We start from the raw sequence: 24256 nt of genomic DNA on the forward strand, positions 1-24256 counted from the left end.
ACCGTCATTACACAAGGACCAAAACTTTGTAGCTACATGGATGGAGAATATCCAACTATTAAATTTTATGTCTGCATTCTTTTTTTTAAATTCAATTTACTTAACATATAGTGTATTATTAGTTTTAGGGGTAGAATTTAGTGATTCATCAGGGCATATAACACCCAGTGCTCATTACATCAAGTGCCCTCCTTACTTCCCATCACACAGTTACCCCATTCCCCCACCCACCTCCCCTCCAGCAACTCTTAGTTTGTTTCTTATAGTTAAGGGTATCTTATGGTTTACTTCCCTCTCTTTTCATCTTATTTTATTTTTCTTTCCCTTCACCTATGTTCTTCTGTTTTGTTTCTTAAATCCCATATATGAGTGAAATCATATGGTATTTGTCTTTCTCTGATTGACTTGTTTTGCTTAGCATAATACCCTCTAGTTCTATCCATATTATTGCAAATGGCAAGAGTATATTCTTTTTGATGGCCAAGTAATATTCCACTGTGTATATACACACCACATCTTCTTTATCCATTCATCTGTCAATGGACATCTGGGATTTCTCATCTTCTTTTATATTTCTATAAGGTCAGAGTTATATATATAATTTGCTTACAGTAAAATCTACCCTTTTAAGTGTACAATTTAATAAATTTTCACAAGTGCATACAATGTAAAATCACTCCCACAATCAAGATGCAGAACATTTCCATCACCCCAAAATGTGCCCTCATGACTGTTTGTAGTCAATACCTTTTTATAGTCATACTCAAGCCTCAAGCAACCACCAACCTGTTTTGTTCTTTCGTTTTGTTTTGTTTTTAATATATACAACTGACCCTTGACCAATGAGGGCGTTAAGGACCCTGACTCCCACACTGTCAAAAATCCATATATAACTTTGCCCAAAACTTAGCTACTAGTAGCCTGCTGTTGACTGGGAACCTTAGCAATAACATAAATGTTTGATTAACACAAATTTTTTATGTTTATGTACTACATACTGCATTCTTACAATAAAGGAATTTAGGGAAAAGAAAATGGTATTAGGAAAAGGGAAGAGAAGAGAATTATGGGGTGCCTAGGTGGCTCTGTTGGTTAAGCATCTGCCTTTAGCTCATAATCCCAGGGTCCTGGGATGGAGTCCCACATCAGGCTCCCTGCTTACTGGCCAGACTGCTTCTCCTTTTTCCTCTGTTGCTCCCTCTGCTTGTGCTCTCTTGCTCGCTCTCTCTCTCTCTCTGTCAAATAAATAATAAAATAAAATATTTTTTAAAAAAGAAAAATAAAATCATAAGAAAAAAATATATTGACACTACCACATTGTATTTACTGGAAAAAAAATCTTCATTTAAGTGGACCCACTCAAATATATTATTTGTTGCCTCTTCCAGAATGTCATATAAGAGGAATTGTAAACTTACACAGCCTTATGAGTCTGGTTTCTGTAGATAAGGCATTGAAATTGATCCATGGTCCATGATGTTGCACATTTCAGCCCTGGGTCCTGGTTTCCTAGTAGTAGAGCTCCAGGTACAGGTACACCATGGTTTATCATCTGCCAGTTGACGGACTGTTGGTGATGTCTCAGTTGTTTCTAGTTTTTGGTGATTACAAATGAAGCATTTGTATCCAGCTTTTAGTGTGGACATATGTTGTCACTGGGTAAATAGCTAAGAGTGGGATCTCTGGACCCAACACTAACTACATGTTTAACTTCTTAAGAAACCGTCAAACTATTTTCCAAAATGGCTGGACACTTTGGCATCCCCACTGTCTCTGACTCTTATTGGGTGGGACCTAATTTAAACTCATCAAATCTCAGGCTGAAAATACTGATATTCTACATCTGCTGGTTCAATGTCCAGGAAGTCAGACGTGTCCTGAAAAAGTGGAAGAAACAGAATTTGCAGCTTCTGGGAAGGGGACTTTTGTGACACTGTGGGTATCCGGCAGGGGCTAGGTAACCACTTGTCATGGATGCAGAGGAGGGCTAGATGAACTCGCATTCCAGCACCCTCCCCACTCTGCTTTCTGTGAGACCATGAAATGACTGTCGCCCTGGCAAACATTCTCAGACACCACTCACCATTTCTTACCACTTGGCTCACAGACAAACATGCATCTTGATGTTTGACATCTTTATCAGTTTGACTGATGTATTTCCCTGAGTTGATATCTTTTATGCAATCAATTGGATCTCTTGGCAGTTTTTGCAAAAGAGGTAATAAATTAATGGACCAGCCACATTCTATTTCAGGTTCATCTGCTGACCTGTTTGAGACTGTAGATACTTCACTCAGCCTCTGTATGCTTTAGCTTCCCCATCTGTGCCTGACATCACCCAGTGCTGAGAATTCTGTAGAGCACACTGAGAATAGGAATGGCTGAGAAATGGTGTTAGTATTTATGACTAGAAACACTGCTTTTACTCTGTCCTCTTTGCTGTGAGTTCTGGAGTCCAACAAGCCTGAATCTGGATTCTGACTATGTGACAAGCTGTGTGATCCTGAGCCAGTCGCTTAACCTCTTTGAATCTTGGTAAAATGAACATATTCTGCAGATGATTAGTTAATGTAGGTAAAGCACCTTGCATATTATCTGGTAGAGTCACCCTCTGGAGAACATGATTCTCGTATTTACTGTCACTGAATCTACTCTCTCAATCACCACTACCTAAGGGCACTGTGGTCATCTCAAGTTAATGCAGTGGGAAACCTGGGGCTGGGACATAGCACTAGCTACAGAGTGGAATGTGGGGATGGCAGGAAGGGCTGGATGGGTGGTGACCGAGGTGACTCAGAAGTGACCCATCTGCAAGCACTGAGGAGCTGCCTCCTTGTGGTGAAGCTCCCCAGTTTCTGGATTTGGAACCATTTTCTCTCACTGTCTATGAGCTCTTGGCTTGGGATATCTTTCTAGTTAATGGCTTGCATTTCTGTGTCTCCCAAGGCTCTTGACTCCTCCCAGCCATACTGGGCCTACAGGAGCAGAATTACCCCCAAATTACTTGAAAGGACCCCAGGACCACAAGTATTAAGCAGAAGCATGGCCAAGCAGCTCTGAAATGTTTTTCTTCTATAACCAAGGTAGTGGGTGGATCTGAATGGACCCTGACAATCAGTCTTGGCCAGAGAAATCAGAAACTTGTAATACCTGTGAACTTTGTTTTTAAAGGGATTTCCCTAGACCAAGCCATTTTCATCTCCAAGAACATGGGAATAATGAAGAGAATATGTCCTTCACCTTGAGAAATGTCTGTAAACACTTCTCAAAACCAACACACCTGACTTCTCACCTCCCATCTCCACCCATGTTCCTCCTGTGTATGTCACCCCCTCATCCCAACCAACCTACCTCTCCTAGGTTGGGGAGACAAATTAATTCCTTCCCTCTCCCAGCCATGTAGTAAACCAGGACAATCGGTTCCAGCCAAGAACTGTGCAGGACTGGGGAAGAGGGGTGACCAAGCTGGGTGGGCAGTGGTCACCCCTCTTCCCCAGTCCTGACCTATCCTGGATCTAGGGGAGGATGGGAGAGCAGGTGTCAGAGTCTGCACAGAGCACCACGGGGAGAGAACACTTGACTTGGAGGGACAGCGCACCATATGGATCCCAGCATTTCTGAGTCATGCAAATTTGGGCAAGTGACAACTTCTCCTAGACTCGTGTTCAGATTCTGAGCCTATAAAACGGGGGTGACAACACTGCTCTTGCAAGATTACTTTTGGGGATTTGAGATTACACATATACAGCATCTGGCACATAGTAGGCACTTATTAAACCATAGATACTCTTGTTATTGTTGTCTTTCTTCTTGTTGTATGGATTAAATAAGACAATTATTTCTAAATTCTAGTACCAATTCTCAGCTGGTCCTCCGATGTATGACTGGGAAAGAGGGGAAGGAGTAGGTTCATGAGCATGGGCTCTCCTGTCTCTGTTAGTCGTGGCCTGAATAGGGGCATAAACAGGTTCTTTGTTTTTCATCAACTCAAGCCTTGGAGGGAAATCTCAGAGTGATGGAGGAGCTGGAAATGAAATCGTTAAAATGTCACTTTTCAGCTACTTAGCTTTAGAAACATCTTCTGAAAGGGGGAGTTAATTCAGATGGCTGACTTTTTTATAATCATTATCAATTTGGGGTTCTAGACATCATTTCTCTGGGCTCTCCAAATGCTCCCTCACCCTCCCACGCCCACACCAAACCATGGAAAATCCAGAGTTGGCCTTGGACAGCGTGTTCTGCTTCCTCGCAGGTGATACCTATTTTGGGGACAAACAGAGGGGTCTGGTTTCCAAGGCTGTGGAACTGGAAGCCAATCCACTTGCTTAAAAGATTGGAAACAGCGTCTCAGCAGCTTACAGCTAAGCATGAAGGCCTCAGCCCCCAGGGAAGCTCTCACATTACAAAACTTGACAGAAACCACTTGAAGAGACAAGACCCAGGTCACTTTGTTCCTGATGCAGGAATCTGGGTGGGAGACAGAATTGTGACCGGATCCTGGCCCCAAATACCACCCCAGCCATGCAAGCTAGCTCAGCAAAATGCACTGCTTCTCCCAAGTCAGCCACCTCCGCCTTTCCTATCTCTCCACTTCGTCTTTATGTCCAGTCATTACGCAACAGTGTGGGACCAGGACTGCTGGAGGGGCAAGATCTATTCTCACCAACCCAGAAACCCTACACCAGCATTCCTGTTTTCAGCATGATACCTCTGCCTGCTCTGGAGAATATGCCTAACCAAGCCAGAAACCAAAAATGCCCCATCCTAGGCCTTGAGACTTCACCTGCCAAAAACATGTCTTTCTAAACTGTCCAGGAGATTCCAGATCTCAGAACAGAAGTATCTCATGGCTCCAGGCTCTACATGCTGACTCATTTCTCATGGACAAGTTAAACCCCTTTTGGGATACAGAACTAAGCTACAGGTGCCCCAAACCCAGTTCCAAAAGCCCTCCAGGAGGGGGGTCTCAGACAGAGCCAGAAGAAGTGGAGGCGGGTGGCAGGGCTGGGAAGGCGCCAGAGGACGGGAAATGAGCTTCTGCCCTTCGGTCAGTTTCCAAGAGCAGTTCCTTCCAGCCAGACTGATTGGGACGCATACAGCTGTCTCCCTGGTGGGGTTTCAGTGTGTTTCCTCTCCAAAACTGCAGCTGGAAAGGACAGTTGTGCAAAAATGAAAACAGGACCACGAATCCCTTTTCAGCTTCCTTTTAGCACAAACGAAGTAAAAATGCGGTCAGTGAAAAATAGGAGAAAATAACATCCTGGTGAATTAGTACTTTAGCATAAGATTAATTGGAAAAACTGCTTAAGAACTAATTGTTTCTGTTTTGCATCTCTAGAATCCTGGGAGGTAATCTAGTCTAAAGAGGAGGAAAGATAGGGACTTCGAGATTCTGATGGAAGTGTCAGCTGGCCTCTACTTATGCCTGTGTTCATTGTCTCAATTCCATTTAAATTATTGTGATTTCTTTATTAAAGAAGCAATCTCTGTTTGTTGGAGCAAAAAATCAAAAGTCAGTTAACTAGAAAAGCTTTTTTAAGTCCGCCTTCATTTCTTTCCCGTCCCATATGATGTACATAAGTGCCAGATTTTTTCTATGCTCTTATTAAGGTTTTGTTTTTATAAAAGTAGAAACACATATATTTTGTAATTCTTTATCCTCTCAATTTTATCAATATGTAACCTCTAACCCAGGTTACCATTTTTTTTAATGTATTTATTTGCGAGAGAGAGAGTGAGAGAGAGAGAGAGAGCACAAGCCAGGAGGAGAGGCAGAAGAAGAGGCAGAGGGAGAGGCAGAAGGAGAAGCAGACTCCCCACCGAACAGGGACCCAGATGTGGAGCTCAATCCCAGGACCCTAGGATCATGACCTGAGCCGAAGGCAGATGCTTAACCACCTGAGACACACAGGCGCCCCAGGATTACGATTTTAAATAGTTCTGTATCATAGCCTCATATTCCATAGTCTACTCAACAAATCCTTATTATTGAATATTTACAGTCTTTCCAATTTTTTGTTAATAAATGTTATAATTAAACCCCCCATCTTGCATATATAGCTATGTGAATTTGCCTGGTTGTTTATTTAGAATATATTCCTAGATGTTACATTACCATGTAATATTTTGTTTATTTTTGATACATATGCCAAATTGTCTTCCAGCACGGTTGAACCCAATTATATTCGCATTGAGTCATGAGTGCTCACCCCCCCAACACACACTGTCACTATTATGAGTATTGTCATTCTTTTCTTTATTTCTTAGCCATGTCCAAGTTTACTTGATAACTGCTTTCATTTGCTTTGATGAGCATATCATGAATATTTTGTCTTTTCTTTTGATTGCATTTGTGAGATCAGATCAACCTTGGTCATTGTCTATTAATAGAATAAAAGAGAGAGAGAGAGAGAGAGAGAGAGAGAGAGAGAGTATGGAGGAGACAAAGGAAAGTCCAATCAGGTAAAAGAGCAAGAACTGGATGTAACATGGAAAGACCAAAAATCTTCCCAGAAAGGAGGCAGTGGAAGGGACTTGGTGCAGACAATTTCCTGGGTCTTTGCCAGTTGGCACCTGAGACAGAGAACTCTCTCGGTGCCATTCAAAATGGTAGGACACCTTGTGGCACCATTTAGTTTCTTCACAACCATTTTTAAGTTGATTCAAGTGATGTGTGTATCCAACTCACAGATAGTGCACATTGGAGCATAGTTGCATTTGCTTGGTCTGCAGAAGACCACCGCACAACAAAAAAGTGAGGCATTCTCAGAGGAATGGAACTGGCTGGGTTGCCACCCAGTATGGACTCCCCAAGCCATTCTGTTCATTAGCAACCCTGTCAACAGCACCACTACCAACCCCTAACCCCAAAATACCAGAGACTGGTTGGAACACAAGTGAGAGAAATGATGACATTTTCCAAGTGCTTCTCCTGTGCTTATGACTTCCTTTCCTTTATGTTCCACACACATCATCTCTTTAATTCTCTCAATTTGAGGTAGATGTCATGGTTTTTCCCTCTCTCTGTGGGGGTGGAAGGGACAAGTTGAAGCACAAACCATGGCAACAAAGCCAGAACTTGAGTTCAGATGCTCTAATTTCCAGCTTAGGCCCTTTCCACTCCCATGGCCTGGTAGCGTTTGCAGGAACGCTCCCCACTTCTAGTTCAGTTTGAGGGGAGCCTCAGATGAGAGCCCAAAGATAGCCAAACCTTTTGTTGTTGCACCAGATAAGAAAGAAAACAGTAGTCAGGCAACAATGCCCAAAGTCCCTTTCAAGTTCTGGACACAGGACAAGGTATCACTCTTCATAGAGGAGTGGACTCCAGTGCCTTCAGGACTGAGAGGTGTTAAGAAATCAACCCCTTTTAGACAAGCTACATGTAAATGAATGACACCCATTCTGTTTCTCCCTGGAAAAGCTCCTACCAGACCCATGTGGCTTAGTCTGAGCTGCTTAGAAATCACGGAGATCACGCAGGGACACAGGATATGAATGCAAGACACCAATCATGTGGCTTCTTCCTCTCCATTGCAGCTTTCCTCTAGGAGGCGGAGAAGATCATGGTCACCAGATGTTGCTGAGGGAACAAAAGTTGGAGCCTGGGCTTTGCCAGAAGCCTACCCCCCATCCTGCCACAACCATGGGGCTCCCTCCAACGATCACCATGGGGCTCACATCAGAGAAGCTTCTCCAGCCTTTCCAAATGCCCATCTGCCTTGGCACCAGGGCTCAGATAGGGCACCACAGGGAGACCGGATCATCTGGTGTTAAGTATTTGTCAAGACCAAGTTGAGTCTGGTAGGCTGGTTTGAGGGTTGCTGTCAGGAACATCAAAGCAATGAAAATATTAAACAAATAAGCTACTTTAAGATGTCCTCCAAGGTGGGGGACCTCTTATAAGCAAAGGCTGGTAGAATTCTGTCATCCCTCCCCTTTTCACCAACCCCCATACTTTGCTGGATTCTCTGCCACTAGCCAAAACTTTTCACTTAAATTAGACCTTCTACTGATGGAGCTTCAAAGCACTCCATCTCCTGGCCTCTCCCGGCCTCTCCTACCTTCTTCAATGTCTTTTGAAGGACCCTAAATCTACCCCTCTAGACCCCCCCTAAAGACAAATGCGATACAACTCCATTCTCCAGCTTTCCAGTCCTTTCTCAGACCATCCCACATAGCAGAGTCCTCCAGCATCCTATTTCCTAAGGTGCTTGAATCATACCAAATCTCTGACTCCAGGGAAGCTTCTTTTGTCCCACACACCCACACTAGTGGCCATCATCACCTTGCACTCAGGCTTGCATTCCAGGGCAGGCGTTGACCACAAATGCCCCAAAGCACATCTGCTAATCCACACATTCACACGTCACATTGCAGGAACGCAATTACCTTGTGACTGAAATCAACCTCAGAAAACTTGCTTTCCCTGCCTTCGGTACATTCTCTCTTCCTCGCTCGCCAGACTGCCTCATTCCAGCAGATGCCGAGAGCTTCTGGTTGTTAAGAACTCATAGGTCCCCCTCAGATCACCAAAACAACTAGATGAGTTAGATAGCATTATCCTCGTTTTACAGGGGGAGGGACCAGGGTTCAGAAAGATGGAGTGATTTGCTCAGGTTCACACAGCTGGCTGGAGCCTGTCTGCTGAGATTCGAACTCAGATCCGTTGAAAGGACAACCCATGTCCTAACAACAGCCTGCCACATGAGAGACCTCCGCCAGGTCACACTGTTGTTTAGTGGGGCTAGAAAAATAGAACTAAGAGGAAGATCGAGGCTTAAGGAAGGGAGTAGCAGGGATAAGCAAAGAAGGTAGCCTGTTGTCAAGGCAAATAAGTGAACTCTTATAGGCATTTGACTATGGCAGTTTTTAAGCAGAAAAGCAAAAGTAGTCAGAGGAAGAAAAAATGTGTAAGTAGAAAAAAAAATCTCTGAAAATCATTATGTCTAGGCTCCCGCCTCCAGAAAAGACTTCCCTTAAGCCACACAGACCAGGTGGAATTATTTCTCAGGAATATACGATCTCTACACCTATATGGTATGAAATCCCAAGCAAATGCCCCTCAGCCTTCCCCAGAAAGCCCCCCTCCCATGCCACACCCTGTCTTCAGCTGCCCCGGGACAACCAGGCTGCTGCAATGGCTTGGGGTTCAGCCGTGGTTTGAAGCACCAGCTCAACACTCCTGCTTGATTCTCAGCCTTGATATAGTTCATGAGAAAGCCCAGGCCTGAAGGGCAGGATGAATTCTGCAAGACCTCCCACCCAAACCTGCATCAGATCTAAGATCCCATGCCTGTGTTGCCTGGGCTGTCCCCAGCAGGGGCACAATGGGATCTCTGGGCACAGATTTTCATGGCGACTCCCAGGAACCAAGACCGTTGTGGATGGGAAGCCAGCACTCCTGGTTCCATTGGCCAACCCAGCACTCTCTTCCCGCATTGGGTTCAACAAGACACCACCATCAAGAGTCAGGAGAACAGGGTTCTTATCCCAGGTTAATCACCAACCAGCTGTGGAGCCTTGACAAGTCTCTGACCTCTGACAGGATCAGACCCCTCATCTCAAGACCCTCAAAAGACTGAGCTTCCAAGCATTCATAGAGAAGATCTGATCCAATGCCCTCATTTTCCTGGTGGACAAGACAAAGCCCTGAGGCGGGAAGTGACTTTTCCAAGACGGTGGAGTTGACCAGAGTCACACAAGACTTTAGGAGAGGAGCAGAGGCACTTTCACACCTCTCACTTGGAAGACAAATACCCCCACAAAAAAGCGGATGGCCCCTTGGGGGTGGAGGGTGGAGGGTTGAATTTCAGGGATCCTGTAGAGGGATAGAATGAGCACTGGACCAGTGGTTAGAAGACCCATGTCCCCACTTGCCTCTGTCTCTTACCAGGTGAGCCACCTTGCCCTGTTCCTCCACCTCTTCTTGGCACTCAGTTCTCATTTATAAAATGAAGCCCCCTACGCATGGCTCATACCTGCTATGAGAAGTAGATGAGACATGTGTCTCGAAAACCATAAAGGTCTGTATGTGCACAAGTGAATTCTGCTTGTCTACACAGCCACCTTTAGGATTTGGGTTTTGGACCAGGAAACAGACAGAGACAAGGGTGAGCCATGTTCTCTGAGCAGATCCACGGCCAGGGGCTCTCTCAGCAAAGGGGTCCCAAAGCACAAGCCTAAATCCATGTCATTAGAGCAGGGCTCAGGTTGTGTGTGTCTAAGCAGCTTTGGTTTGAAAGGATTAGGAGGCCAGTAGAGCGAGAAGAAAATTTGATGAGACAGCAGAATCCTGCCCACAGTACCACACTGCCCTCTTCAGGTCAGCAAGGAGAAGGCACCTCAGAGAGGCCAGGTCTGGCGAAGTCAGAACCCCGAGGGTCATTGGATCCATTCCTCTGCCTGAAAGCAGAGCAATTCCTCTGCAAGCTGAAACGGGGTTGGGGGACTGCCCTCACTCTCAGCAAATCTGTTCTGCCTAGCCCAAATCTTCCTCCTGTCCTGATGCTCACCACTCTCCAACCTGCCTTCTGAGGAGCCTGCAGGCAGCCTTAGCATCTCTCTCACTCAAGTCGGGACTTAGATGGTTCTGGAAACAGAGTAGCAGCCCCAGCTTCCACCCCACTCACTGTATCCTCTTTGCCCCAGAACAGGGTGGTTTCTCCATATTCTGGGCATATTCCTGTCCTTGGGGAAAACGCCCTGAACCGAGGGAATCGGGACCTGCCTAAATAAAGGGACAAGCCAAGGCCCTGCAGTTTTTGAGAATGAACCAGAAATTCTGTGACTCAAAGAACCTCCGGCACAGAAACCCACAACTGCTCCTCGATTTGGAAGGTGGCATCTGGAGCCCAGAGCCTGCCTCCTAGCCCCATAAGAATGTCCTTCTTCAGTGGCCCTGGCTGGGCCAGACCTTCCCCCACCCTCACTCCTACCCCATTTGCTGTCCTTTCTCGGCTGCTATAGTTCAGAGCTCAGCCCTCTGCAGCTGGCTAACCAACCTCCAGGCGTAGGCTCGGGCCACGCTCCTCTGTGCCCCTGTGCAGACCCAGGCAGCCACTGCCGCCGGCCCCGCCATGTGACAGCAGTGATTCACAGCCGCGGACGCCCAAACCAGCTTCTCCATTCTTCCTCTCCAGGACATCACAAAAGGCACAGTCTCGGCTGTTCAGGCTGGAAAGCCTTCAGGACAGAGCTGCATTGTTCCCAGGGTCAGGAGGGGCTAGAGGCTGAAGGGAATTAAGAAGACAGGGAGCCCAGGCACAGGGTGGCTTTCCAGGCAGTGTATCCCTCGTGCAGGCCAAGCCCACTTCCTGTCCTGGCTCAGATTCTGGGCTCGAGTTTACATCTCCTCCTTTAGAGCTGATGTCAGGTTGGATCGTGGATTTTTCTTATTTTCCACTCTCTGCATGTGTACATTTCTTCGAAAAATACACATGTACTGTTTCTTTGGTCCTGTCCAACATACATCTTTTTTTTTTTTTTTTTTTTTTTTTTGAGACAATAGCATAAATGTGGAGCCTGGCAACCTTTGTCTTTGGGGGCATGCTTTATCTTTTCTCTTCTGCTCCCTACTTCCAACTAAACAAGGCCCCAGCAGGTGGATCAGGCCTTTCAAGGATCTGGGAAATTATTAGTCCAGTCCTTCTGATTCTCAGATTAAGAAAATCTTCAATTCTGGTTGGTTAAAAATAAGTTCCTAGTAAATAAATATTTGGAAATGAAAGGGCTTCTGGAGGCCGCAGGGTCCCATTCTGATCACTAGGGAGGTGGACCTTCCTCCAGAGCCAGCCTGTGGCAGGCTAGTCAGTCTGCCCCACTTCTAAGCAGCTCCAACTCATCAGGAAGTGTTTTTGAATATCAAGCCAAAAAATCTGCCTTCCCTGCCCCACCCCCGCGGTAGACTAGAAAATGGACCACCATTCATTCCCCACTCCTCCTCATTCCCACACTGTTTGCATGTGACTTTGCAGGACAGATCTATGACTTGCTTTGACCAACAGAAGGCAACCAAGGTGGTATCTTGCCATTTTGGAGTCTAGGCTTCAAGGGTCTTGCATCTTTCCACGCTCTTGGAACCCCATCACTGCCATGAGAACAAGATCAGGGTCGCCTGGAGGAGGACGAACAAACACAGGCACGAAAGCTGAGTCATACCAGCTTGAACAGCCCAAGAGCAGCCAGGCCTCAGCTGGTCTGCCAGCTGACCACAGATGCACCAGTGAGCCCCGGCTGAGGTCCGCCCAGCTGGCCCCGATTGGCAGAACTGCCCTTCTGAGCCCAGCCCGAATTGCATGCCCTCTGAATTATGAGCTGAAGAAATGGTTGTTTTCTAAGTCACTAAGATTTGGGATGTTTTGCTATGAAGAAAATGTAAGCTGATGCACCCCTAATAACCCTCCGGAACCATACCGAATAATTCTGATTCCTTGTCTGGGGCGGAAGGGTGGTGGACAGCCCTTTAAAGATTGAAATAGGTGATTCTCATTGACTTTACACTCCAAAATGGCTTTGGGGGGCTGTGCCACCCTCCAACCCCGGCCTTAGAGCGAAAGCACAGCCCAGGCATCTTCCCCCTCCCCCCGCCCCCAGTGCCAGCCCCTGGAGCTGCAACTGAGTCTCCTTTACCCTCCAAGTCTGCATCCATCAGTAGCGTCCTGTCCATTCAGGAACCCCTAAAGCCCCAGTGCTCAAATATTCTAGTCATTCTGGTATATTCTATGATCAATTAAGAAAAAACTGAAAGATTGCGGCAAAGAAGGCGCTAAAAGCTCAATGAAAATACTTAAGTCAATTAGGCTTCTTGAAGCCACTTCTGATCCAAATCTAAACTGCCAAAAACCGTCCAAAGCAATGTCCTTGGTAGGTTTCCAGTGGAGCCCTGGCTCCATGGGCCACAATAGTGGGAAGGTGGTCAGAGGCTGCTGGCTTCCAGAATTTGCCACGTGGAGCCAACAACAAATGCACTGAACTTGGTCTTGGGGTCTAATGGGGAAGGTCACCATCCCCACCACAGGAGACAGATCCAGCCAACGGCAGCCCCCATTCTTAACCAGACACAGAGGAAACTGGCGTTGTGGGAAACAGCGGCCATCTGTGGATCCTCTGGCTGAAAACTTCGCTGCAAAGTTGGCCAGTTCCAAACGAGCCCTTGCAGCTTGGCTTCCTGTTTTCCACTTGCACTCCCCGTGTGTCACGGCACAATTATTCTGGGAGACGTTCTCAAAATGGACGTGGTCTCCAATTTTCTTTCCCTAATAACAGTGCAGGAAATAGGGGTGAGGGAAGCAGAGAAAGAGAGAGAGAAACCCCAAACCTCAGAAGAGGATGAAAACACTCCTAAACTCTATTTTGAAAATGAGTAAGTCACAGTACACAGCCCTCTACTCATTCACTCCAGTCCCCAGCTCCGGGCAGGCTACGGGTGAGGACACAAAGATTTGGGGAAGTGAGGCAGGTGAACCCTGCTTTCATGGCACATGAAATGAAAAGTCCTGGAGGCGGAGAGAGGTACAGCACAGGGAACAGAGTCAATGCTATCGTAATGACCTTGTGCAGTGACTGTGCTTACCACAGGGAACATGGAGTGACATATAAAATTGTTGATCCACTATGTTGGATACCTGAACTTAACAGAACATCGTGTATTAATTACACTTCACTTAAAAAAAATTGAAATATTCTTCCCTGAGATCCTAAAACTCATCAGCATAGCATCGATGACAACAGCAACAAGTGTCTGGTGGCAAGATCCTGGGAAGATGGCGGCCACCAGCAATTGTTTTTCAGCCTCCTAAAGGACACTGAAAGTGGCTCAGAGCAGAACAAAGAAACAGCAGCTCTCCTGCAACTCTCTTCTCTCTTCCATCAGACAAATGCACCAGTCCCCAAATCCATTCTTCCTCATGGCCATGAAAACAGTCTGAAGTCTAGAGTATGCATATTTTAAAGGTCTTAGAGCTGACTTGCTTATGGATTTTAGATTAAAAGGTTAGAATATATGAGTGTGAATGTGTTTGTGTGCCTCAGTTTACCTGTTCTTTTATCCATGTGCATACAGATATACACTTGTTTTTGTGAGAGCTGCTGCCCATGAGTGAGGGTTTACATAAATAATGCTGAAAGTCAGTGTAGATGTCTGTGTGAGCCCATGCATTTGTGCACTTGTTGGCCGGTACGTGCATGAAATTGTGCATGTGTGTGTACGTGAGCAAGTGTGTGTGTTCTCCGCACATACTTCACCCCAACATGTCTTGAGGACTGAGTTTGAGGTGGGTTTGGTGCCTGTACCTGCCAGTGGACGCCAGCGTCTGAGAGGTGTGTCTGTATGTGCACGTGTCCTTCGCACACGTGAGGCCCCGTGCCCGCCCCATCTCCTCCTTCCTTCCCATGAGCCTGCAACGGCTTTTGTTCACCTCCCTTTGGGATCTGCCAGCTAATGGCAGGGGTCCCTCTCCTGGGAAACAACACTCCTCCCCTGCTCATTTGTGTCTCATCAGAGGGCTCCAGGCTCCAGCCCTTAAATGGCAGCCCACGATTGCAACGGACGACTTTCTTAATTGCCCGTGATGCTTGCGGGCACAGTGCAAACACCGCAGTAGCTACTAGGCAGCGCGAGCTCAAGAAGGCTGCATTTTGCGCCTGTGTGAATTGAGTGTTCCTGGGAGCTGAGAGGCCAAAGCGGGTTGGAGCCTCCGAGAGACTGTTATTATGGCCTGGCACAGGCCCACTGGAAGCTTCTTGGGACCCTGAGGCGATTTCACCACACTCTCCATCAGCAGCACCCCTAGAATTTCCAAACCAGGACACCACCCCTGCCCTGGCTGCCTCTTCCCCCATACCCTAGTCCTGCTTTCTCTTTCTCTTTCTCTGTCTCTCTTTCCCCTTTCTCTTTCTCTCTCTTGTTCTTTCTCCCAGTTTCCTTCTCTGTGTCTCTCCTCCACCCCTTTTCTCAGTTTGTCCCTCTCTCTTCTCCCCTGTGTCCTCTCTCTTGGCCTCTCCACCCATCCTTAGCTCACAACAGCACACTTAAAGCTGGACAGTGGCCTGAGAATCAGGCCCCCAACGGCCTGGTCCCCACTCCCAGTCTCTCCCCCAGGTCCTCGTCCAGCCCATTCCTTCCAATCTCTGGGTCCCCAGGGGGGATTTGTTCTTTATATTTATCTCCAAGGCTTTGGAGAGGCCAGGGTGGCCTCTCGCCCCTAGCAAAAGGGCAGTCTTGTTTCCCTATTTCCAACTGTTCACCCCCTCCTAGGTGCCTGAGATAGCCGTGCCCAGCTCCTTGATTTCGGCTTCAGTGGCTTTCACTCACATGGGTGGAAGTGAGGATCCAGAAACAGGGAGAGGACACAGAGAGCCCCAGAAGGACAGAGGTAGGGCCACGTTGCCTGAACCCCAGGCTCTTGGGTCCATAACTTAAGGCACAAAACTTCTCCCTAGGTACAGATTGAAGAGAGATTTGAAGAATTTTGAAGCAATCACAGCAGACCACCTGATTTCCTCCTGAAATCTGGGAGAAGAGGTTTGGGGAAGAGCGGGAAGATTCTGTTTTATAAAGGGCTCAAAGTACCCTCATCCAAACAGTTCTTCAGAACATTTTGCTTGGCTCCATAAATGTTTATAACTCAGTGAATGAATGAATGAATGAATGAACAGACCACTAGATTCTCCTCCCCAGGGATGCCAGGAGACTTCAATAATGCTAAATCTAGATCTCTCCTCCAAGCACAGATGTGCAAGGCAACATCAGCAAGGCTTTCCAACAAAAGGAGACAACAACCCTTGGGTCAGTACCCTCCCCTGGTTGCACTCCAGATTCCTTGTCTATGAAATGAGCCTCCTGTGAGGGTCTCAACTGATCTTCCCACCAATAAGGTTGGGGACGAGGAAGCTGAAGCATCAGGAGAAAGGAGTTGCAGATTCTTTCATGGTTTTGACACCATGCGCCCAGCACCCTCTCTGGTCCCCATCCCACCAGGACCCCTGGAGACCCTCCTTGTGGCCCTTACACAGACTCCTCAGCACCACTGGAAGGACATGGAACCAGAAATGTGGATGCCAGCCATATTACCCTCCCCATTTTGCCCACCTTGCCAGGTATAGGGCACAAATCGGACTAAACGGTGAGGAAGTATGAGAGTTTGGGTCCCCTACTCTAGTTGAGATGTAACTCACTTTCTCATCCCTTGGTGGGATTAAACTAAAGTCTCCTCCATGTGTCTTTGCCTAAAAGAGCTTGTTTGACTCCCTCCCCTCCTCTGTCCTGCACGTTCCACCCCGTCTCAAGCTTCTCCCAGAAGTCCTTCATTAACGGATCACCTACACACTAATCCTCAGCTCTGGTCTGCTTCTGGAAAGCTGATCTTAGACAACAGGTACTCCAACAAAAATGCTTTCAGTTGGGGTGTGTAGGCAAAAGAAGCCGTAGAAATGTCCCGTCCATCTAAAGGGAATGGCCACTTTCCAGATGTTTGTTCCTAGAGGGAATGGAAGCCATGCAGCAACATACCCTGATTTTTTTTTTAATTCTTAAAGGAATTCATGGTTTTCATGAGATCTCTTGATTTTTAAGTGTGAGAAACATCTGAGAGCATTTTTAAAGCCCTGCTCACAAACAAAACAAATACACAGACTGTATTCAACATTCTGGCAACCAGATGCCGATATGTGATCTTCTGGTTCAAAGACTCCAGTTAGGAAATGATTGAGAATGACTTCTATATTCAACTAAGATGGTATCCAATTCAAAATCACCATGCACTCAAAAAAGGAAAATAGGACCCATAATGAAAAGATCAACCATTCTGTGAAAACCAACCTGGAATTGACACGTGGTAGAATTTACAGCCAAGGAAATTGAAACAGTTATAAGAGCTGTGTCCTACATACCCAAAAAGTTTAGCGGAAATATGCAGCATATCTTAAAAGACGCAAATCAAACTTCTAAAAATGAAAACTAAAATGTCTAAGATGAAAAATACACGAGTTAGAATGAATGGGAAATCAGGCATTGCAGAAGGAAAGATTAGTAAAGTTGAAGGCATAGCAATAGGAACTATCCAGGACACAGAGAGAGAAAAGATAATTTGGGGGAGGGGGGAGGAACCCAGAGCATCAGGGATCTAGGGGATGACTTTGAGCTGCCTAATACATGTATAATTGGAGTAATTGAACTAGGGGACAGAGAGGACAGAAGAAATATTTAAGAAATACTGACAAAAAATTCTCCCAGTTTAATGAAAACCATATATCAACAAAGGAATGAATGCCAGGCAAGAGAAATATGAAGAAAATCACACCGTATAATTAAATTGCTCAAAACCAGTGATAAATAAAGAGATGCTCTTAAAAGTAGTCAGAGCAAAAAGATAGATTACAAGGGAACAAAGATCAATATCTGAGTAGATGTCTCATCCCAAACAGTTCATGTGAGAAGGGCACTAGAACCACATCTTTAAAGGAGTGAAAGAAGAAACTGGAATTCTACACCTAGTGAAAATCTATCTTTTAAAAAGGTGAAATAAAGATGTTTTCAGACATGAGAAACTGGAATAATCCATCAGCAGCAGACTCACACTAAAAGAAATGTTAAAGTCTATCAGGCAGGAGGAAAATGAAGCCAGATGGAAAATGAATCTCATAAAGGAATGAAAAGTACCAGAAATAGTACTTTGCAGCATATTAAAAAAAAAAAAAAAAAAAACTGAGGGCACCTGGGTTGCTCAGTCAGTTACATGTCTACTTTGGCTCAGGTCATGATCCCAGGGTCCTGGGATTGAGACCCAAGTCAGGCTCCCTGCTCAATGGGGAATCTGCTTGTTGATTCTCTCTTTCCTTCTCCCTCTGCCCCTCCCTTCCCACTCATGCTCTCTCTCTCTCTCTCTCTCTCTCCCCCTCTCTCTCTCTCTCCTTCTCCCTCCCTCTCAAGTAAATAAATAAAATGTTTTTCAAAAATGAAAAAATAAAATAAATTAACTCAAAACAAATCAGAGACCTAAATGTAAAACTGTAAAATCATCTATAGAGAGAATATCAAGGAAAAGTTTTATGATTCCATAAATACAGTACCAAAAGTACAGGTGATAAAAGAACGAATGGTTTAACTGGTCTTTGTCAAAATTAAAAACATCTGCTCTTCAAAACCAGAATGAAAAGGTCAGCCACACACTAAATATTTATGAGTCATAAAGCTGATTAAAAGGATTTCAATACAAATTTATGCAGAGAACTCTCAAAAATCAATAATAAGAAAATGAGCAACCAATAAATAAGACAACCAAAAGACTTGAACAATGGACACTTCCCCAGGAGAAGAGACACAGGCGACAAATAAGCACATGAAAAAGAAGGTCAGCATCCTTACTCACTAGGGTAGTGCAAATTAAAACCCTAAGCACATACCACTTGTGAAGCTAATTAAACAAGGAGGCCATTAGACTGAGGTGACTCTAATGCTCTGGTGTCTATAGAAGCAAATCAGACTTACAGGAGGCCTGCAAATGCCTCCAGGTTACAAAATCAAAAACCCCAAGGACAGCCAATCACCAACAGCCAACTAGCCTTTCAGCCAATTGATTGGCCAATCAATAATCTCCCTACTTTGTTTCTGCATTTTCTCTATAAAATCTCTCCCTGAGCTCCTCCTGCTCACAGAGCCCTCCTAACCACTTCCAGCTTGGTGCTACCCAAGGCTCAAATCAGTGTTTGCTCAGATACTCTAAGTTCGTAATGTGCCCCTGTGTATTTAACACCCTAAACAACTATTAGAATGGCTAACATTTTTATATAATTTTTTTTATTATGTTATGTTAGTCACCATACAGTCCATCATTAGTTTTTGATACAATGTTCCATGATTCATTTTGCATATAACACCCAGTGCTCCATGCAATATGTGCCCTCCTTGATACCCATTACTGGGCTAACCCATTCCCTATCCCCCTCCCCTCTAAAACCTTCAGTTTGATTCCTGGAGTCCATAGTCTCTCATGCTTCATCTACCCCTCTGATTACCCCCCCCCTTCATTTTTCCCTTCCTTCTCCTAATGTCCTCCATGCTATTCCTTATGTTCCACAAATAAGTGAAACCATACAATAATTGTCTTTCTCTGTTTGACTCATTTCACTCAGCATAATCTCCTCCAGTCCTACCCATGTTGATGCAAAAGTTGGGTATTCAACCTTTCTGATGGCTGAGTAATATTCCATTGTATATATGGACCACATCTTCTTTATCCATTCTATTGAAGGGCATCTCGGCTCTTTCCACAGACTGGCTATTGTGGACATTGCTGCTATGAACACCGGGGTGCATATGGCCTTTTTTTCACTACATCTGTATCTTTGGGGTAAATACCCAGTAGTGCAATTGCTCGGTCATAGGGTAGCTCTATTTTTAATCTATTGAGGAACCCCCACACTGCTTTCCAAGGTGGCTGCACCAGCTTGCATTCCTACCAACAGTGTAAGAGGGTTCCCTTTTCTCCTCAACCTCTGCAACATCTGTTTTTTCTTGTCTTGTCAATTTTTGCCAGAATGGCTAACATTTAAGAGATTGACTATATCAAGTGTTGGTGAGGAGGTGGAGGAACTGGAACTTCCCTAAACTGCCAGTAGGATTTTAAAATAGGACAAGCACTTTGGAAAGCAGTTTGGCAATTTCTTAAAAAATTAAATACACATCTACCATATGACCCACTCTACCGTATGACTTACCCTAGAGAAATAAAAGCATATGTTCATACAAAGACGTGTACATGGATTTTCATAGCAGCTTTATTTGAAACAGCCAAACACTTGAAACAATCCTTCAACAGGTGAATGAATAAACCATGGTATGTCTATACAGTGGTCCATTACACCACAGTTACGAGGAGTGAACCACTGCTATGCACTAGGACACAGAGGAATCCCAAAATAAGTACACCGGTGAAAGAGTACAGACAAGGTGATCTGATCTAAAACAGATTTTTCCATTTGTAGAAAATTCTAGGAAATTCAAACCAACCTGTGGAGACATGAAGCAAATCAGTGATCTTATGGGGAGAGAAGCAAAAGACGACCCTTAAGGGCCACAAAGAAACTTTGGGGGATTATGGACACGTTCGTAACTTGATTGTGGTGGTGGTTTCACAGGCATATACATACGTTGACACTTGCCAGGTTGTACGTCTTGAATATATGTGGTTCTGGTGTGTCCATTGTACTTCCATAAATCTATTTTTAAGAACAGGGTCTAGCATTTAATGAGTGCTCAATAAATAGTTGTTGAATTAAAAAGAAAATTAATGGTTACAAAGAGGAAAATGTCTCCAACCTGGGCATCTTGGCGGGGGGCAGGGGCAGGGGACTCCACTACCCATAGGATTTGGGACACTTGGCCCCCCATAGAGGATCTAGCCCCATGGTGGTCCCAGGGTCCATTCATTCCCTCTCCACGTGCCCCCACAGGGATTGAGTTGACAGTACATTTACTCCAAGGTCATGTTGTTAATATCCATGGGGAAATGAGAATGGATACAAATCTCCACCAGGGACCAGAGCTGCCTCAGATCTTTATTTTACATAATCCATATAAAAGTTTGCCTTTAATCCAGGCATAATACCTGACTTAAGCTAAAATAAAAGAGTTTACCCTCTACACTAGAACCATAAATGCAGTATAGGCCAAAAGATCCATGAACAGGCCATTTGTTTGTAACTACTCTGCACCATGGTCTTCCTGGTTTTTACTAAAAACCTAATAAAGATTTTTCAGTATATTTTATGAAACTGCCTTTTCCTCTGGATAGGAACTCTTGAATGACCACCAAAGGGTCTAATTTATGACCCCTGAGCCCACAGCTACCTCATTTATGTTCATTTATATTTAAAGCAGTTCCTACTCATTGACATGTGTTTCTTATCTCACAAGGATTTTCACAGCGCCCCGTGGGAGTCAGGGGAGTGGACACGTGATCCCCTCCTCACAGATGAGAAATCCCAGGCATGAATGTGAAGAGATGTGCTCCATATGACACAGCAGTGAAGCTACGGCTCACGGGCCACATGACTGCCCACGTAGTCTCCGGTGAAGTGGGGAGAAGGAAGCACCATCACCAGCCAGGGCCTCTCAGAGACTGTGACCTCCCCCAGCTCTCTGGGGTCAGAAGGAGTTGTGCCTTGAGGTCATCCATGGGAGCCCCACTGCCCAAGTGTCCCAAGTTCCATCTGCCACAAAGACTCACCCTCCTGCCTTTACTCATTCATCAGCTGGGAAAGGATATGACTCTGATTACTGAAGGGGCCGGAAGAATCCATGGGTCTGGAAGCCAAAGTGAATGCCTTTTGTCCAACTCAGCTCTGTCCCTAGAGCCAGCAGGCAGTTTAAATAGATCTCAGACAGCAACTGTGCTGGGAATCCAAAGTCAGAGAAGAACACATAGCTCCTACATTCCACCACCACGAGACCCACTGCATGGGGCCGGGATCTCAGATACAGAAAGTAGGATGGGTAGGGCTTCTCCAAGGAGAAAAGCGGGAGAATGCAGAGCTGGTCTTGCAGCACAAGCCCGGGGAACCTCTGGCCCAGCCTGACATTCCAGTTTGACAGGCTCTCTCCCCGACCAGAAGACCACAAGCCCCAGAGGTCCATTAAAAGTTCAAAGGACAGTACATGAGTTTCCCAACCCCTTATCTCCAAATGGCTTTACAATCAACCAGCCATACAGCCACAGGGATCTGCCACTGGAGACGGGGAAGCAACTCAGGAAGCTGGTAGAGAAGATCACCAACCAGGAGGTCAGAGAAACCTACTTTCAGACCCAACTCTCCAGTTTCTTAGCTGTGCGACCTCAGGCAGGTTACTTTGCCTCTCTGAGCTTCAATTTCCTCAGAGAACAGGCATGATGGAAGTGCCTACCTCATTGGGTTGCCATGAGGATGAAATGGATTAATGCATAGAAAGAGTTTAGTGAAATGCAGGGTACACAGGAAGTGTTATTGTTATAATTCTGCTTGGAGACAGAGGAAAGGAAGGGGACACTGTGGCCTGCTCGAGGTTTGCTGGATGGGTCCCTGTGGAAGAGGGGGGTAAAACAGGGCAAAGGGAGCCAAGACAGAGCACAGAGATGCTAAAAGTGGACACAGGAGGCCACCAGATCCTCCACATCTTTCTGTCATCTAATTATTGTTCTCACTTGGCAGATGACGAAATGAGACTCAGGGGGCTGCATGGTAAGACACCCCCTGCCAGCAGCTCCAGTTCCACTATGAGCCCCGATTCTGTGGTCTGTCCTTCACTCTTTGTCGAGACTGGGTCCCTTCCCATCTGGAGAGCCACTGGGGACAGGATGTGCCTTTCAGCAAGCCTCTTCCAGCACCATGCAGAGAACAGCTGACCTGCTCGGCATCGTCCTGCCTCCCCGCTGTGGCTGCACCATTACCCTCTGATGCCTGTCACCCTTCCCTAGCAGAGCCCCCCCCAAACCCAGCCCACCAGACCACCTGCCCTGCATTAAAAGCTCAGGACACAGACCTTCCGGCCTTCCTCCCACCTACTGTGTCGCAAGCCAGGCCCAGGCAGCTCGGTGCTAAATCAGTACTTGGGGCGGGGAGTGTGGAAAGGTACATGGGGATAAATCACTCAGGCCCTACTCAGGGGGAGATCACACACCAACCAAGTCACAAGGCTGGCTGCAACAAGTGTCTTTAGAGGCAGAGGCACAGATAAAAGGCGCTGGGAGTTCCAAGAAGGGAAGAGAGCCTTCCAGCTGGAGGGCAGGGAGCAGGCATTTGACCCACGTGGCATTTCTGTGCCCCAGACAGCCAAATCCTGGGGATTTAGCTCCTGAGTTTCCCTGATGAAATGTGGGAACAGGTGATGGAGGCAGCTGGTAGCACTTCTCTGGAGACCTTGAAGGGGAGCCAGAGCCGAAATATGGGGCCCCCTCCTCCAACACTGCTCCAGCCTCAGCATTGGACTTCCCATGCCTACACACACATACACACACACACACACACACACACACACACACACACACGCCTGAGAGCTCCCCAAAAGAGCCTGGCTGGATTTGCATGCAGAAGGGGTCTCGCTCAGGGCCCACAGGGGACTTCAGAGCCCATGTGACTAGGAGAGAACTCTGAGATCTCACCCCTCTGCCCTCAACTTGCTGCGAGTCCCTTGGCTCTGGGAGACCCCTCATGGACCTCACGGGGGAACCCCTCATGGACCACAGCCATTCAACAAGGAGGAACGATGTCCCTCTACTCCCAGCCCTGGCATAAGTGCTGGGAACTCATTCAAAAGGTAGGAAGGGATGGGACACACAGGACTAGATGGGAAGCTCACACTTCACCTGTCCCGAACACCTCCAGGCTTCTCTGATCCTCTTTCTTTCTTGACTTCATTCTTGTATCCATTTACTTAACAAATGTTTATTGAGCCCAAGTTCTCCGAGAGGCCCATGCTCTCTCCCTCCTTTCAAAGTTTGCTTTCTTAGGAATAGTGCATCTCAAATTCAAGCAGGTTCACCCTCTGCCACAGAAACACGAGGTGGTTGTTAAGGATTTCCAAGGTTTCCTATCATTTCCACCCCATACTGCATCAGAACCTCAGCCGTAAATCTGGGACTGCAAGCACAAGTCATGGTGCCTCCAAGTCCAGCTCTTGTGTGTGCAACCGATGCACATGTGTGGGGTCTCTGAACTCAGAAGCACCCCATGGTGGCTTTGCGACTCTGCTGTCACCGTCTTGAAGTTCTTAGTAATTTTATGTTTGTGTTCTATAGGTGAAGCCCAATGGGACACGGGTATGCTTATGAGCAGAGCGGAGATGAGCATTAGCTTGCCCACCATTCTTGGCCTCCCCGTCTGCAGTCAGCGCTTGCAATTCCTCTGAGCACAGAGTTCCAGCGGGCTCGTGGTGCGTGGCAGTTCCGCACGACTCAAAGCAAGTACAAGATAAGTGCGTCGTGCTTGTGGTCAAAGCCACGTGGGAGCAGACAATCTCAAGAAGCTACATTGCCCGTTCAAACCAAATGTGGTTTGAACTCAGAAAGAAGGAAAGAGCTTCTAGGAAACATGCACAACCATGGGAAGGGGAAAAGAGAGCAATGCATGGATCTTGTTCCTTTCGGGTCTTTGATTCCCAGCGAGGAAGGTAGAAAGAGCTACAGAATGTGCACTCATCAAGAGACAAATTGAAACTGTAGAGCTGGAATGCCTGGGTGACTCAGTCGGTTGTGTCTGCCTGCAGCTCAGGTCAGGGTCCCAGGGT

The sequence above is a fragment of the Enhydra lutris genome, unplaced genomic scaffold (genome assembly GCF_002288905.1).
Source record: "Enhydra lutris kenyoni isolate GAN:26980312 unplaced genomic scaffold, ASM228890v2 scaffoldscaffold1, whole genome shotgun sequence".
Taxonomy (NCBI): Eukaryota; Metazoa; Chordata; class Mammalia; order Carnivora; family Mustelidae; genus Enhydra; species Enhydra lutris.